This window comes from Periplaneta americana, chromosome 11 (genome assembly GCF_040183065.1).
Source record: "Periplaneta americana isolate PAMFEO1 chromosome 11, P.americana_PAMFEO1_priV1, whole genome shotgun sequence".
In the NCBI taxonomy this organism is placed as follows: domain Eukaryota; kingdom Metazoa; phylum Arthropoda; class Insecta; order Blattodea; family Blattidae; genus Periplaneta; species Periplaneta americana.
The window spans coordinates 91,305,764-91,325,155 of NC_091127.1; positions in this window are offsets into that span (position 1 = coordinate 91,305,764).

A 19,392-nucleotide genomic window follows, 5' to 3' on the forward strand; every position below is an offset into this window, starting at 1 on the left:
ATTTCTCCCCTTACACGGGAAATTAACCTGATTCTGACATTTCTGTTCCTATATAACTTAAATTTTTGTTTGTTTATAATAAACAAGTATTACATTAAAAAAAATATTTTTCATTCGGAATTTCTCCATTTTATTTACAATTTTTGTTTTGCTGAACTGACAGATGATGATGTTATTATAGTACAAAATTGTTTGCATCTTCAAAAGTCCTTCCAGTTGCAAGATATGGCACTTTAATTGATAAACAGGTCCTCATGTTCATATTCTGCCTCACTGAAAGGGGATGTATCATTTGAAGTAATTTGCTTAAAGTACACTGTCACTAAAGTTTTGTAATTGTCTGCATCAACGAGATAAATTGAGGGGCTGGGTGCAAGAAGCGCATTTTAGAGGATGTGCTCTTTTTGAGTAAAACGCTTTATTGTGTTCGCTGATCTGTTGTACATATGATCACCAAGTTGTAGTTCAATACTATGATCATAGAAGGCAGGAGTACCCAAAATGTAAAGGCGTGCATAGATAACATTATTACGGTTTGAATTTTCAACATCAATTTTCTCAAAACTTGCATTTGAGAGAAGTACCTTTCTTGCACCCAACCCCTCAATTTTATCAACAAATTCATATGATATTGCATTATTCACGTTTTTTTAGCTAATTTTTAGCCTATCATTTCCGTTAATTCTTGCGTTTTATGGCTATTATTATAGCTAAACATGTCTTTCTTTTATCAGGTTCTATTGTACTTGCGCATTCAAGTATTCAATAAGGAGCGCATTAATGCTGACTAGGAATATTGACAGTAATACTAATAGTGTATGGTCGCTAAAATATCGAAGCGTACTGTCAGTATTATTGACTCATTATTACTGATCAATATTACTGACCATGTGAAGACTGCATTAGAAACCTAAAATCAATAATACTGTAAGTAAAACTGCGCACAAATTCCTTCTTAACAACTTTTTCCTATGAAAACGCGGCTTATTCGACTATTTACTTTCACAAACTATAGAAATAACTGGGCTTAGTATTCCAGCTACCAGCTACCTAAAGACTGAAGTTAAAGACACATTGGGTATATAGTACGCCGAACACAGGTAATGCAACGGGCAAGGCTATAAACAAACACGTCGACGCTGCATGTTCGTGGATTACAGTCAACTCCCGACATTCTGAAGCTATGCTAGTAAACACATGCTTGAGTCATGATGTTCATTTTCGTCATGAACTTTGCAGTGAATAATAACGTTCATTCGTAAGTTATAGAATTGACCGCATGCGGATGTCACTAAAAATCATTTTATATTACAAGAAGTTATTTCACTAGAATATGACGTTATTGGTGCATGATGTAGTACAAGATATTGTCTGATATTTTTTCGTGTTTAATTAGGATATTGCATGTTGTTCTTTACTGAAACCCCACTAATTTTACCTTTCTAGAAATTCCCTTAAATGTAGATTATTTAATTTATTAATTGGAATGTTGGCACTGAACATAATGGTACGCTACACAACTCCATGCAAAACGTCGAGTTAATATCTTCATCATTTTCAGGTTTTGACGTTACTGGTTCTTTTGGAATACGTTCAACATATTTTATGTGACTTTGGGTATTGCAGTGTCTTTCAGTGCACTGTTTTTGTCACTTTTTACTTTTATTTTATACAATTTGTATTGACAGTGAAAATATTAGTTCAAATATCCTCAATTATGCACTGCAGTATTACATGCTTGAGCGTCTTACCTAAGGCATTTTACCTGTACAATGAACCTTCAATAGCCACAAAGATGTAGTTATTTAAATAATACGACTAGTAAGAGCAGTGACCATACTACGTCCCGATTTTGACTTTCTAGAGCAAGAGGGCAAAGGATGTGTAACTATTTTGTATTCGAACGTACTTATACCTTCACTGTGACATCACATATACTTCGAATGAGACAACTTCATTCCAGTTTGTAGGTAGCTGGAATACGGAGCCTAGAAATAGCATACTGTATATTGTATTTTATTTGCTGACATGTTATTCTTTATCAAAATAACCATCTGAAGGTAACTGGAAGTTTGCAATTGGAAAACGGCAGATGATTCCAGTAAAGGTATTTCTTGAAATTGAAAACTTATGTTTGGTCCACATGCACCTGATTTGTCCATTAATTTATCAAACCGTCAAAGCTTAGATTTCGGTGGCTCTAGGTCGAGATTATCAGTTGACTTTCAAAGATTGTGCACAATTGCAGATTATTCAGTGGTCAGTGTATTCAATGCTATATAGAGTGTATCAAAACATGTGGGAAGCTCTGGAGAATTAATAGAGGACCTAAAAATAAGTTCAAAAGTTCATATAAACATATGGTTAATTTCTCTTAGTTTTTTAGTTACAGTCATTGTCTGTGGTGTACATAATACCTATCTATGATGGCGAAGTTTAATTTACAATACATTTTTCTTATACAGAAACTTGTAACTTCTACAGAAAGTGCTCAAAATAGCCACCATGAGCTCTAATACAGGCTTCTGAGCGCCGCATCATCGACTGCTTTACACTCTCCTATATTCCAGGCGTCTGCCGTATCTGCTGACATCCTACTTCAAGTCGCTGGCGAAGTATTTCCACGTTATGAATAGGTCTGGAATACACAATGGCATTTAAGTTATCCCATAAGAAGAAATCCAATGAATTGAGGTCGGGAGAACGAGGAAACCAGGATATCAGTCCCTCACGACCTAACATTTATTAGGGAATCGCTGATTTAAAATTGCTCTAGCAGCAAGAGCAAAATAAGGCGGTGCCTCACCATACACGAACTACATGCGCTGAATAAAGTTCAGTGGAACTACTTCCAACAAAACATTTAAGTAATATGTTAAAAAGTCGCAGTATGATGCTGCTGTCAATGTCCCAGATAAAATGGAAAGACGGATTAATGTGTCGCCAATTATCCCTGCCCAAACATTAATGCTGAACTGTTGTTGGTGTCTTGTTTCCAAAATTACTTTGGGATATCTGACAGCCCATATATGAATATGATTGAGGACTCGTTTCTCTAAGTTAGCAGGTGATTTGGTGCTCTTTGGCCTTCCACAATCTGAAACACGTATTTTAAAAGAGCCTATATATATATTCTTTGGAACGTCTTATTGGATAAATGTCTATTAGGAAATTGTTCAGCCTTGCTTCATTTGCATTGCAATTAGCTCGCCCATATATAAAGTGCATTTCTGCCATTTCCTAACTAGAGTACTTCACTTTGACCACTACTTGTAATGTAATTAATTATTACACTCAAAATAACAAATGTTCACAATTATCAATATTCATATTCATATTCATATTCATATTCTTTATTTGCCTGAAGGTACAAGAATACAAGAGGCCTCGTCAAGGTGATAATATAAAAAACAATGTGACAATATTTAAAATATTAAAAGAGTAAAAAATAATAAAATTTAACTAAAATACTACATCATTTTCAAAAAATTAATTCATATTATAAAAGGGATTATTTTGTAGCCATCTCTTAATCTGAAATTTAAATTGTGTTTCATTAAGTACCTTTATATTTGTAGCTATCTTATTATATACTTTTATTGCAGTAATTACATAGCTTGATTGTGTTTTTTGCAACCTGACATGTGGTACATTTAATTGATCATTATTTCTTGTTTCATAGCGATGCAGATCTACTATACTTGTATAATTAGTAATATTCTTGTTTACATACATTAAAAGTTCAAAAATATATGAATCGGTCATTGCAGAAAGGGGATAAGTCATAAAATCTTACTTTTGAGATAATCAATAAAAACTGTTTTCTTCTTCCAATACTGGAGTAATCATTATAAATATTTTTTCTTACTTTGTTTATGAATAGTGAAGTATAATACATCATGTTAGACATCTGACATCTCAAACACTTTTGTTTAAAGTTGTTTAATCGAACCATGACTTATCCCCTTTCTGCAAGGAATTGTTAAATATAAAAGAAAAAAATATATAAATTACAATTTTGGGCTAATGTAATATTTGAAAACTAACTAAATGTTAATAATTACAATGATAACGATGTTTTGTGTATAATTACTACATTACTGTCACCATTTACATATATATATATTTTCATTTCAATCACTATTCCTACTATAGAAATGTACCAATATGTAATTTTATATCACAGTTTTAAATCAGAACTCTACTTTTAAACTAAAACTTAAAAACTGATATAGGAGAGCACAATAAAAATACACTAAAGTACTACACAAAATCATTTGTTTCAATTTTTACAGAGTGTATTGTTAGACGTTGGAAGCCACGTCGTCTGTAGATTCCTTGTCACAAGGTGGCCAGTTCTCTTCGTAAAAGGAAATGTGTTCCAATGGAATGTATTGCCTCACTGTCGAAACGTCTCCAATTTTTTTTCGTATTAATGGGAATTTTCCCATTGTATGCTTTTGTATAGGCATTACTATGCGTCCAGAACCTGGTTTTTTCATACAGAATCTGTGTTTCCTCATTTCACTATCAATGAACAAACTGGCAGTCACACATCCTCAATCATCTTTAGAGTAAACAAATTCACTGAATTGTGCTGAAGAAAACATATTCTTATCTTTCCCTTTCTTCCTCAGTGTGTCTAATGAGCAGGTGGTTTTCTTGTAATACTCTGGCCACCAGTATTTAAAATTCAAAATATCATCAGTAGTAACTGATTCTACAGAAAATCTGTTGTTTGTGTTTGCCTGGTGGATCAAGGTATTGTATTGGTCTGGCACATACTGTATACCCTGTCTGTCTTCCTTAGTTTGCGCTTCACTACACCAAAGTTGCGGTCACAGGGAAGAAATGAATGGCCTCGTTGTGGAAAATAATGAATGATTTTGTTAAATCTCCCCATTTGGGTCAGTGCAAGCAACAATCGAATTAAGATATGATTTTTATTTTGCCCTCCACAGTTATCAGAGAAAAGATACAATTCCTTAACTGAAGAAGAGACATTATTTTCAATGTAGTTCAGAAGGAACACACTTCATTTGAAGATCTGTGGCCTATACCTTCATGATAGGAATAGAAGTGCGCCGTATGGTCTTTGAAATTGTGAATGTTGAAAATTATTGATGACCCAGAGTTGCGTCTAAACAAACAATGAGTAGTTTCTTACCCACATTGTTCTCCTGTCGTACGGGCTGCTACAGACTTCCCAATGGAATTGACGTTCCAATGCCTTCAGTTTATTTTTCTTATTTACATTTCTGCGGTAGTTAATTTCATTGCGTTTACGTTTACCACTAATAACACAGTTTTCTTCCCCTGGGTCACTTACTACTTCTAGCTTATCTGTCATTTTCCTTATCACCTGATGGGTGCATAACTTATTATATCCGCGGCACTCAGTTGCGTCACGTCGTCGGTCAGTGCAGAAAGAAGGTAAGTCGCTGACTTGTCCCCTTTCTGCAATGACTGAGCTGCTTATGGTACTCTGCTTTGCGTTAAGAATGAGCAAATTTGTCCCATTTCTGTATGGAAATGTGTGTCTAGGTCTGGAGAAAGCAATGGCACTCTTAACTCATTTTCGCGTTTTTCATGACTTATCCCCTTTCTGCAATGACCGATTCATATAGATTGTAGACTGTCATAATCTTTTCATTTTTGAAAAGAGATCTACATGATAGTCTGGGTGGTGACATTGTTATAATACGAAATGCCTTTTTCTGCAGTAACAGAATGTTTGGAGGGTCAGAACTATTTCCATATAAAAGTAATCCATATCTAATAACACTTTCAAATAGTGCATAATAAACTTGTTTTAAATAATGTTTGGGAATCTTGTACATGATACTTCTCAAGAGATAAATTACTCTAGAAATTCTTTTACATACATAACTGACATGGCTATTCCACCTTAGTTTAGGATCCAAATACATACCCAGCATCTTTACAGATACATTTATCACATTATTTTGGGTTTGTTTCAAACTTAGAGTTAACACATGAGTTTTTTAACCATTAACAATAAATCCATTAATTGAAAACCACTTTCTTATTTCAGCAAATACCGCTTGCTTCATAAAATCTAACTCAGCAGTATTATTATGTGTGATAACAAAAGTTGTATCGTCAGCATAAATTATAGTTTTAGCCGACACATTGTATGGGAATTCATTTATCATAATAAGAAACAAGAATGGACCAAGAATAGAGCCTTGAGGAACACCACATTTAATTGGAGCTACAGCACTTCTTTTTCCATTTACATCAACAATATGGGAACGTCCAAGCAAATATGAACGGAAAAATGTTTGTTCTATCCCCCTTATTCCATAGTATGCAAGTTTCATTAACAATATATCATACGGAATGGAATCAAATGCTTTAATTAAGTCATTAAATATAGCATATGTATAATTTCTATTTTCAAACGATGTATATATAGTTCTCAATAATTCATCAATTGCATCCTGAGTAGTTTTACCTGGACAGAACCCAAATTGTGAAGGAATAACAAGGTCATGTAGTTCAAAACATTCTCTCAACTGTAGGAGTACAACACTTTCTAGTATTTTACCAAAGATGGGTAAAATAGCAATTGGTCTATAATTTCCAGCATTATTTATTTCACCTTTTTTTATAAATAGGGACAGTTTTTGCTAATTTAAATTTATGAGGATAAATTCCATCCTTTAAACATCTGTTAATGCAAACAGTAAGTGGCAAAAGTATATCATGTATTATATTTTTTACTAAAGTATTACTTATACCATAAATATCCATACTATTGGAGTTTTCATTTTTTTAAACTACATTTAGAACCTCTATTTCTGTTACTGCACGCCACAGAAAACTCATACCCTGAGGAACAGGGTTATTAAATAACAGACTTTGAGCTGATACACCATAGGTGTCAGAAATTAACTTTGCTCTATAACATATGTCACTAATACAATTTGAAAAGTAATCCACAAATTCGTCTGGAGAAATAGATATAGGAATTTTATGAGATCAACTACCTGCTTCTGCCTTTACAATATTCCATGCAGCTTTACATTTATTATTAGACTTTTCAAGGTAACTCATATTGTTAGCTAACTTAGCATTCCTCAGAGCTTCCATATTTGTATTTCTATATTCTTTATATATCATCGAAGATTCTTGTGATTTTGTTACTTTAAAAACGATGTTTAATGTCATTACCCTTTTCTTCATTTGTTCTAAATTTGTATTATACCATTTATTTGATATTCTAATATTCTTTCTTTCCTTAGTATTGTTTACATTTACAGCCATAAGTGGAAAACAAGTTTCAAAAGCTTCTAGGAATGTATCTAAAAATACTGTAAACAATTTCTCTGCATCTGACCTATCACTATTTAATAGGTTGTCCCAAGCTATATTATTCAAATAAGATATAAAAGCACCAATATTATTTTCAGTTAAAAATCGTTCATACATTATCGAATGACTATGATTAACTACATAATTAATTCCAGTTAGTGATAAAATTAAAGCTGAATGGTCTGAAAGTGAGGGGTCTAATACCTCTACAGTGTATCTATGTTTATCAAGATTTGTTACAAAATTGTCTAAACAAGCATCCATCCTTGTAGGTTCATTATTAACATAAAAATACCCCATAGATCTAAATATATTTCGTAGACGATTATTATTAATTATATTCATATTAATATTAATATTAAAATAACCACAGATACTGACATTCATTTTCTTTCTATTGATCATTAAAAGCATAGCCTCAAGGTTATTAAAAATATATCAAGATCACCACTTGGTGAACGATATAAACAAATTATGATGAAGTTCTAGCATACGCCTTGTGTTTATTTTGTTACGGCAACTATCATTAAATGGCTTGAATGCAAAATAAACCAACAACTACTTAAATAGAAAAAAAAATTACATGTGGCTTGTTTATCATCACAGATATTATATACAACACAAACAATGACTGTAGGCTAACTAAAAAACTAAGCGAAATTATCATATATTTATAGAAACATTTCAGGTTGTTTTCAGGTCCTCTATCAGTTCCCAGAGCGCTCTCACATATCTTGATACACCCTGTATATTTGTAAAAGTCAGCCTGAATAGCGCAGTCGGTATAGCGCTGGTCTTCTGTGCTCGAGATTGCGAGATCGATCCCGGCCCACGTCGATGGCATTTAAGTGTGCTTAAGTGCGATAAGTTCATGTCAGTAGGTTTACTGGCATGTAAAAGAACTCCTGCGAGACAAAATTCCGGCACACCGACGTCGCTGATATAACCTCGGCAGTTGCGAGCGTCGTTAAATACATCATAATTTTTTTTATTTTTGAAGTTACAAATATGACTTTTGAACCGTTGTGTGGAAAACTTGGTGAAAGTTCGAGATTTAAATTAAACGATTGTGGAAAGGTGACGGACAGAAAAAGTGTTTTGTAAGAAATGCGGAAAATCGTTCAATTATAATGGAAGCACAAGAAGTCTTCAATATCATCTTAAACATGTTCATTCTTTCCAAGGTGGATCTACATCTACTAGCGTTTCTACTTCCAGTTAATCTCTTTAATCAACGTTGGAGCACTTAATAGTGAATCCTGTATGCTGTGTAAAAATCTGAAATAAGAGCAAGTCAAATAACGAATAAACTTGTGGAGTACTGTCAACGTATTAACGTGTTTCGCAGGAGCAAAGTGATATGGCTGTAAATAAGTGTAAACTGGAAGCGTTTTTATGTGTGTCTGTTTTTCTTTTCAAACTTTTTATGTACATCATCACTTCATCAGTGTCAATTGTTGAATAATTATTTTCAGTACCTATACATCATTACAATTAAAAACATCTGTAGAAAACGTTTATTCTTTATAGCAGACCATTCCAAGTGAACAGCAGAGAAAAGGGCATCATAAAAATGATCATCGAGTTCCTGCACGCGGCGAGAGATTGTTTTGTGGAGAGAGACTAATTTACTCGAAGAACATCACCAGGAAAGAACATAATATCTGTGAAGTTGAAATCATACACTCCTTAACAAACATTCCATCCGTAAAAGGACGGCTACTTTTGGTGATATTTAGGGCAACAATATAGACCTAGCTTGCATGGATAATTCTTTCGGAACTTGGCTCACTCAATGTTCTGCGAAAGAAAGGGAAAAATCAATTTTTAATGATATTTTCATTATACAAAAAACTAGTGCTGTTGATCGATCAAAATATTTAATCGATTAAAGTTGAAGAAATGTTTTAATATACTGTAGTACATAATTATTGTTAAATTTAACTTGTATCGGTGATAAGTAGACTTCGTTGAATTACCACACGCAGCATGCAATCAGGTTGCCGATGTACGGTAGTATAGAGGAGGTGAGCGACCGCCCGGTCTCGTAGTATAAGCAATTCATGTTAAGAGTTGTGACCGGTCCAAACAGAAAAGCAGCTACAGGTAATGTATACCTAAGTAAGCACTTGTTTTTGCATTACTGTGGTTGGAATAGTCAAAGGTTAATATTTGTTCAGTGCAGACAAGAATCCAATCAAACATACTACAATGAGAGTGTTGCTGTTGCAAATAATTGCTCCTTACCCCCGCAGCCAGTCTTGACTCGTTGGGGAACGTGGTTTGATGCTGTTAATTATTATGCAGAATATTACGGCAAAATAATGGAGGTAATTGATGCATTGGATAGCACAGACAGTTCCGCTGTTGCAGCTGTAAAATCATTGCCTTCTGAACAGCTATTGGAAGATATTCTGTTCATTGATTCTAATTTTAAAATCGTGTCCAAAAGCATCATCCTATTAGAATCGTCTAAACTACAACTTTCAGAAGCCCTTAATATAGTGTATAAAGTATCACAAACCGTTATCCAAAATAACAATTCACTAATTTCAGAAAAAGTGAAATGTGAGTTGAGAAACATTATTGCTAAAAATTCTACCTATTCACAACTTCGTATTATACATAAATGATGTACTATCAGGTCACGACAAGACGGCTGAAGTTCGTGTACTAAAAAGCAGTGAATTTCCGTTCTTCAAATATGCACCTATTACATCGTGTGATGTTGAACGTACATTTTCCCAATATAAAAACTGTTTGAGTGACCATCGGAGGAGGTTCACTTTGCAGTCGCTCAAAATGTACGTAACTCTTCACTGCAATGCACATATTCAAGGATGATGTGAGTATATTATATTAAATTTTAAGAGTTAATATATCTCACTACAAAATAATTGTGTATTTACATATTTAGACATTTCCTACTTCAATGATCATTCATTATATTTCTTGAATGCAGGATACAGGTTTTATTGTAACCGCAGTATAATGCCCAGCGTTTACATCAGAGGCATACTCCATCCGTTGCACGTCCCCTTCTCATACAGTCTATACCGCGTGCGTAGTAAACCTTACGATTCTCGTGGCAATTCCACGAAGTCTAGTGATAAGCATAAGTATTAAATTAATGTTGTATATCTGTATATATTATATCGTTTATTACAAAACAACTATTTTAATTACTTACTAACATTTATTATGAGGCTTATACTTTATTGTGTCAATTTCTCCGCGAATTTTTGAGACAAACATAAATAACAAAAAGTATGAAGACTCACCTAGTTAATCCTCCTTCATCCATTATTTTAAACATGTGAGTGCATTCACATGCTCCGAATTAAGTGCCGCTCTGCGTTTAGTAACAATGTTTCCAGCATCACTAAACACGAAAAAACTTTTTTTCTATCAAGCACTTCGCCACGGTCGTTCAATTTAAATCCAAACGGTTCACCGAGTTTAGCTCTCAAATTCTCATATGACATAATGGAGTTTACACTTTCACAAACCACAGAAAACTGATTTTTTTTTTCTTTATCAAACTAAACACACAACCTTCACAATAGGGACATCATTTTATTTTTACTTCAATTTTTATTGTACCCGAGTTTTTTAATGTACTTCCCTCCCTCCCCTTCTACTAGTAAACTTCCACCGTACTCCACATAGAACCAAGGCCGCATATGGAACGGTAGCAGTATAGAGTACTGAGTGAGTATAGTAGGTTCCAGAAATATGGTCGTATTTTCCAGTGAATAAAGTGTATTCATTATTGAATCATATTTTCGCACAAGTACTGTGTCCGTTTGGTTACGTCGCTTCCCTCTTTCCAACATCCGTTTCTACTGGCACCTCTGTAAAGGCTAGTGGCTAGGCTCTCAGCTATTTTCTGAAAAAATTTGCAGTCAGGAATTGGATGTCTACGTAATATTATACAACTGTTTTAAAGAATTTATATAAAAGGGCATCGTTATGTAACTGTCACGTGGTTTCCCCCCTTTCTACCACCCTGCGACGTAACCACTTCGACGGACAGTAGATAACAATCTAAGTAAATTTATCTGTGCGAATCGGGCGAAGTGAATATTGAATTTAGAATACGTAAGGTACTCTGTTATAGAATAGGTACAGAACTATTTCAAGAGGCACAGGATTATGGCCTCCATGTAGACTGATACTTTGCATTATTTCCTTTGAGGTTGCTGTAAAACAATATTGTGTTTATTAAACATCCCACAACAATTGAAGAATTAAAGAATTACATTCTAGAAACAATGCATTCTATTTGAGAAGATATTCTTAAAAACGTTCTCGATAGTATGTTCACAAAAGAACTGAAGCCTGTATCGGAATGAACAACCATCATTTTCAACAATTTGTTTAAATATCTAGATTTTGATTATTTTTTCAATTTAAATGCACTCTCCATATTGTATGCTAATATGCTATAGACAGTGTACTATACACTGCATAATGGATACGTCCGCCAGGATAGTTCAGTTAGTGAGTAAAACACTTATTATTAATACTGTACTCTATTTTGAGTAAATAAAAACCTAACGACAATTATCAAACTGAAAGTCGTGATAGTTCTTAGTTTACGTAATGGATGCAATACTTATCTTCCTTCCTATACCTATAAAGTGATTTGTTTGTGTTTTATTCTAGTATCATCAAACTCCAGCCGTGGACGGGAGTAACAAAGTGTTTGCGGTTCTCAAGCGTTAATCCAAATGTATAGCCAGGTTAATATTAGAAATGTTAGTAAAAACAAAATGATGACCCGGTACGAACTCAGTACAGAAACTGCAACTCGAAAACTAAAGCGGTCGAAACAGAAGACTGGCCCCAATTGTAATTGAATTACCAGATTTTAAAAAGAGAAGAAGGTAGTTACGCTCTCACTTGCACACAGTCTAGGCATGCCTATTTTAACCTTTCATCACTCGCATGCCCAATTGTTACACAATCACTCGCACGTTGGATTTTGTCCAACCTACAATTAATTAGTCAAGAAATCAGTTTTTTTATCTAAATATGCGAAATCTTTGTTATATTATATATTAATATGTATATATTACATATTAATATATAAAGTCTGTTTATATATATATATATATATATATATATATATATTTGAGCCCTGTTCTTCTCGAGACATGAATAATAATAATAATAATAATAATAATAATAATAATAATAATAATAATAATAATGATAATAATAATAATAATAATAATTATAATAATAACATTAATAATATTAATAAAAATAATATCTTTTGGAACAAAAGTAAGAAAAAAACTTGCATGAATAATAATTGTAACAGGGTCCATACAGCTTCAAGAAGTCATAAATGTAACAGATAATATAGTTAAATGATTGGTGTGCCATAATCTCAACACAAATCAATGGGACTTTCATATGCTTATTTTGTAATCATTCAACACTCCCCTGTGTACCATCATCTTCCTCCAGTTCTGATTCTGATTCATGTTCACTGTATTCACAACCTGGAATTTCAACAACCCTCTGTGCACCTTCAACTTCCTCCAGTTCTGATTCAGATTCATGTTCACTGTGTTCACAACCCGGAATTTCAACAACCCTCTGTGCACCTTCAACTTCCTCCAGTTCTGATTCAGATCCATGGTCACTGTGTTCACAACCTGGAATTTCAACAACTCTCTGTGCACTTCAACTTCCTCCAGTTCTGATTGGGATTCATGTTCACTGTGTTCACAACCTTGAATTTCAACAACTCTCAGTGCACCTTCAACTTCCTCCAGTTCTGATTGGGATTCATGTTCACTGTGTTCACAACCTGGAATTTCAACAACCCTCTGTGCATCTTCAACTTCCTCCAGTTCTGATTCAGATTCATGTTCACTGTGTTCACAACCTGGAATTTCAACAACCCTCTGTGCACCTTCAACTTCCTCCAGTTCTGATTCAGATTCATGTTCACTGTGTTCACAACCTGGAATTTCAACAATCCTCTATGCACCTTCAACTTCCTCCAGTTCTGATTCAGATTCATTTTCGCTGTGTTCACAACCTGGAATTTCAACAACTCTCTGTGCACCTTCAACTTCCCCCAGTTCTGATTGGGATTCATGTTCACTGTGTTCACAACCTGGAATTTCAACAACCCTCTGTGCACCTTCAACTTCCTCCAGTTCTGATACAGATTCATGTTCACTGTCTTCACAACCTGGAATTTCAACAATCCTCTGTGCACCTTCAACTTCCTCCAGTTCTGATTGGGATTCATGTTCACAGTGTTCACAACCTCGAATTTCAACAGCTCTCTGTGCACCTTCAACTTCCTCCAGTTCTGATTGGGATTCATGTTCACTGTGTTCACAACCTCGAATTTCAACAATCCTCTGTGCACCTTCAACTTCCTCCAGTTCTGATTCAGATTCAGGTTGTTGGACCCCGGACTCATTACACAGGCATTATCACCTTCATATCATTCAGACGCTAAATAACCTAGATGTTGATACATCGTCGTAAAATAACCCAATAAAATAAAATAAATAAAAATTCATGTTCACTGTGTTCACAACCTGGAATTTCAACAGCTCTCTGTGCACCTTCAACTTCCTCGAGTTCTGATTCAGATTCATGTTGACTTTGTTCACAACCTGGAATTTCAACAGCTCTCTGTGCACCTTCAACTTCCTCCAGTTCTGATTGGGATTCATGGTCACTGTGTTCACAACCTGGAATTTCAACAACTCTCTGTGCACCTTCAACTTCCTCCAGTTCTGATTGGGGATCATGTTCACTGTGTTCACAACCTGGAATTTCAACAGCTCTTTGTGCACCTTCAACTTCCTCCAGTTCTGATTGGGATTCATGTTCACTGTGTTCACAACCTGCAATTTCAACAGCTCTCTGTGCACCTTCAACTTCCTCCAGTTCTGATTGGGATTCATGTTCACTGTGTTCACAACCTGGAATTTCAACAGCCCTCTGTGCACCTTCAACTTCCTCCAGTTCTGATTGGGAATCATGTTCACTGTGTTCACAACCTGGAATTTCAACAACCCTCTGTGCACCTTCAACTTCCTCCAGTTCTGATTGGGAATCATGTTCACTGTGTTCACAACCTGGAATTTCAACAACTCTCTATGCACCTTCAACTTCCTCCAGTTCTGATTGGGATTCATATTCACTGTGTTCACAACCTGGAATTTCAACAGCTCTCTGTGCACCTTCAACTTCCTCCAATTCTGATTCAGATTCATGTTTACTGTGTTCACAACCTGGGATTTCAACAACTATCTGTGCACCTTCAACTTCCTCCAGTTCTGATACAGATTAATGTTCACTGTGTTCACAACCTGGAATTTCAACAACCCTCTGTGCACCTTCAACTTCCTCCAGTTCCGATTCAGATTCATGTTCACTGTGTTCACAACATGGAATTTCAACAACCCTCTGTGCACCTTCAACTTCCTCCAGTTCTGATTCAGATTCATGTTCACTGTGTTCACAACCTGGAATTTTAACAATCCTCTGTGCACCTTCAACTTCCTCCAGTTCTGATTCAGATTCATGTTCACTGTGTTCACAACCTGGAATTTCACCAACCCTCTGTGCACCTTCAACTTCCTCCAGTTCTGATTCAGATTCATGTTCACTGTGTTCACAACCTGGAATTTCAACAGCTCTCTGTGCACCTTCAACTTCCTCCAGTTCTGATTGGGATTCATGTTCACCGTGTTCACAATCTGGTATTTCAACAGCTCTCTGTGCACCTTCAACTTCCTCCAGTTCTGATTGGGATTCATGTTCACTGTGTTCACAACCTGGAATTTCAACAACCCTCTGCGCACCTTCAACTTCTTCCAGTTCTGATTCAGATTCATGTTCACTGTGTTCACAACCTGGAATTTCAACAATCCTCTGTGCTCCTTCAACTTCCTCCAGTTCTGATTGGGATTCATGTTCACTGTGTTCACAACCTGGAATTTCAACAATCCTCTGTGCACCTTCAACTTCCTCCAGTTCTGATTGAGAATCATGTTCACTATGTTCACAACCTGGAATTTCAACAGCTCTCTGTGCACCTTCAACTTCCTCCAGTTCTGATTGGGATTCATGTTCACTGTGTTCACAACCTGGAATTTCAACAACTATCTGTGCACCTTCAACTTCCTCCAGTTGTGATTGGGATTCATGTTCACTGTGTTCACAACCTGGAATTTCAACAACTATCTGTGCACCTTCAACTTCCTCCAGTTCTGATTGGGAATCATGTTCACTGTGTTCACAACCTGGAATTTCAACAACCCTCTGTGCACCTTCAACTTCCTCCAGTTCTGATTGGGAATCATGTTCACTGTGTTCATATTTTTCGTCACTAAATTCGCTATCACTTTCATTGTTCATAGTAGCTGCATTCGTTTTGTGCTCTGCTTCTTCTTCTTCTTTTTCTTCCATTTTTTGCAGCATTCCAGGGATGTCTTGACGTTTGATATTGCTAGAATATGTAAACGAGACTATTGTAATACATACATAAATAAATCCATACATACATACATACATTCATACATACATACATACATACATACATACATACATATATACATACATACATACATACATGTGTACAATTTCTTTTTTTGGCAATGAAATTGCTAAGAAAAATGAAAATATCAAGAGCACAAATTTACTTACACAGTCATTAGCGCGTTGGATATAGTCAAACGATGCACACTCCAGTACCTTTCAAACAGTACTGAGTGTTTTAAGCAATTAATATATATGAAACGTTTCAGAAACATATCGAGAAATTCAATAATGGAATAGAATTGGCATATTATTCAAGAGATGACCTATGAGAAGAATTATAATGAAAGATAAAAATGTGTTGGATAAAGTCCAACAGTGCGAGTGACGAAAGGTAAGGGACGAGGGAGACGAATCCCAGAAAAGTATGTATTTCATATGCTAGGAAGATGAGCTGACAGCAAGGTGGAAGTTTTGTTGGCAAACCATAAATTTAATAAGGGTTTCACATTGTGTTTCAACTTTCAATAGAGGTAGACTAGGTCAGTCTCCTCATATATCCATCTCTTTCTGAAGCGTTTGTGCAAAGATTTTCCCTACTCTATCTGGTTTACAGTTAGAAAATGACAGTACTCTTGAACTATTCAGTAAGCAATTTCCGAGAGAGGAATATTATCGGAATTTTAGTATGAGTTTGTGTTAACAAAATAATAATTAATATTAACTACAACGATTAATTTTAATCAACTCGATTATTCGATTAAATAAGTTTGATCGATTAATCTTACAACAGAAATTAATCGATTAATCGATCGATTAGATTAATCGTTTAAATCCCATAACACTACAAAAAACACATACATAGTTAAACGGACCGAACATCCTTTAACAGTTTAACAAACTCTTTTATAATAATTTTCGTACATTTTTGACAACTTTTCAAAATAAACTTAGTATAAATATTAATTTATATTGCCTTTAGAGTACTTAATTAGTTGAAATGATATTCACCTCATTGCAAGAAGACTGCATTTCGACCTTTAATTTCGTTATTATTGCCTTCCCCTCTTCACCGATAATATGAGCGTGGTTATCAGAATGTTTAACTTCAAAGTGACGCTTAATGTTGTACGTTTTTTCCTTACATTTATATAGCATATTAAACACTGAACATTGTTGTCGTCAGATTAGACAAGATACAAGCCCTTCCAGGAGGAATTAAATCCTGAACCGACTGTCATCGTACTTCTCTTCATTCTTATTCATAACAGTTAAGCACAAACCATAGTATACCATATGAATGAATGAATGAATGAATGAATGATGCAATGCATAATCCAGCAATGCCTCAAGGATATAATCGAACAGACGAGGGGGAAAGTAAATGATATCATGCATTCGTACACCACCACAGCCTCGGCGACAGAGAGGAGACACAGGGCAGCGTCCTGGCGCCCTAGCCCTCAAACGCTGTTTGGAATATTATTATAAAATGTTATTAAGTGATTTTGTTCAAAGTTATAATGTTATAGTGCTTAAAGTCGATTAAAATTCGAGTAACCGGTCGATTATTCAATTACAGACATCAGGTTAATCGATCAAAATTTTCAGTCGATCGACAGTTCTACTAGAAATAATGTTGGAGTACTCTGGTGATAATCTGGTATCTCAGCTATTCCATTTATTCCAGACCACCCACATACTTATCTGTTGACATCGACTAATCGCGTTAATATCGGACCCATACAGTAAGATACAGTATAATGATAATAATCCAATAATGAGATTTAAAATCGCAGCACTCGTCAGAAGCATTCTATTCATGACAATAAAGTATTAGAAAAGCAAACAATACGAGCATGAAGCTGTTCCTGCTTGTTTCACGGTCTGTTGAATCCCATCCTTGACTTTCGGTAGCTGAGGTTACTACTTAAGAAACACGTGGAGTACAGCGCGGCGCCTGTGGCTCCTATTTAACTTGGCACTTCGAGCGCTTCACCTCAACCAGAACGAAACGAGTTGCCAAGTAACCGATTCCTCCAGGAGTCGTGAAATGGCATTAGCATAAAGTCTCCCCGCCGGCTAAAGCTATCCATTAGTCCTAGTGTGACTATTTGTCAGGTGCTTGTCCAACGACTTGACCAAATCTGGCTGTACTAATTACTTGCCTACATTCTATGAGTACATCTCCGTTGTATTGCACAAGGCAGCCCATGTATTAAAATATGTCTATGTACAAGGTAATAATAGTAACGATCTCTTATATAATCATCTCTGTTAGAGTGCAAGGTACTCAATTGTCATCTGTAGAACAACTTTCTACAGTTCATATAACTTACAGTGCATCTCTTGACACAAACATATCCGTTTCAAGAACAAACCTGGAAAAATTTCCAAGACAATGAGAAATGTAATATACAGGATGTAAGGGGTATAATTGTCATTACCTTCACTGATGATTATTCATACAATAAGGAAGAAAAAATGTCCTTGCAATTTTTTTATAATTGCATTATTTAACTCATTATTAAAGTTTACAATATTAGGCGTTTGGCAACGTTGCTGCTGGGAAGGAGGAGGTTTAGAAGAGTACAGTACAGTTCAGGCGGGGAGGAGGGTGTTAGAAGTACACAGTACAAGCGAGTACAGACATACCGGTACAAAACAGAGCTCTGTTCTAATGCAGGACCTTATCATGACAATACTGTTATTTACATAAAAGGAGCAACAAATATAAACCTCCAATCTCATTAATAGAACATTATGGTAAATTTACATTTTATGTAACAATATTGCTCCATTTTTAATTGTAGTTTAAAAATAAACAATAATAGTTTTCTGCAGAAAATCATACGAACTTTTTTTCTAATGCAACATTTTAATCTCCCCCGCTTCCGTAAAGCAGTACCATTTTTAAACAAATTTCTGGTTGTGTGATTTTCGAAGCGAGGTAAGAGACTTCTAGTTTCTAATAATCGCTGAGAAACTGCTACTAAAGTTCGCCGATTAGGTAACCTTCTTTGAGGAAAACGTTTACGGTACAACCTTCTTGCCACACTTGAATTACGGCGACTTTCTCCATACATTAATAACGTATGATATGGGTATTCCTAAACTGTGAATGACATTGTCGAATACGCTATACTGTACTTCCATCCGCTCGGTTGGGTTATTTTACGACGCTGTAGCAACATCTAGGTTATTTAGCGTCTGAATGATATGAAGGTGATAATGCCGGTGAAATGAGTCTGGGGTCCAGCACCGAAAGTTACCCAGCATTTGCTCGTATTGGGTTGAGGGAAACCCCCGGAAAAAACCTCAACCAGGTAACGTGCCCCAACCGGGATTCGAACCCGGGCCACCTGGTTTCACAGCCAGACGCGCTGACCGTTATTCCACAGGTGTGGACCCATCCGCTCGGCAGTAGAGCTATGGGAAGGGGGCTTGAACTCAGCTGACCCGTACTTACGTCTGTGTAGAGTACTGCCTGCTGAACACGTTGCCACGTCTCTCACGCCAGAATATTAACAA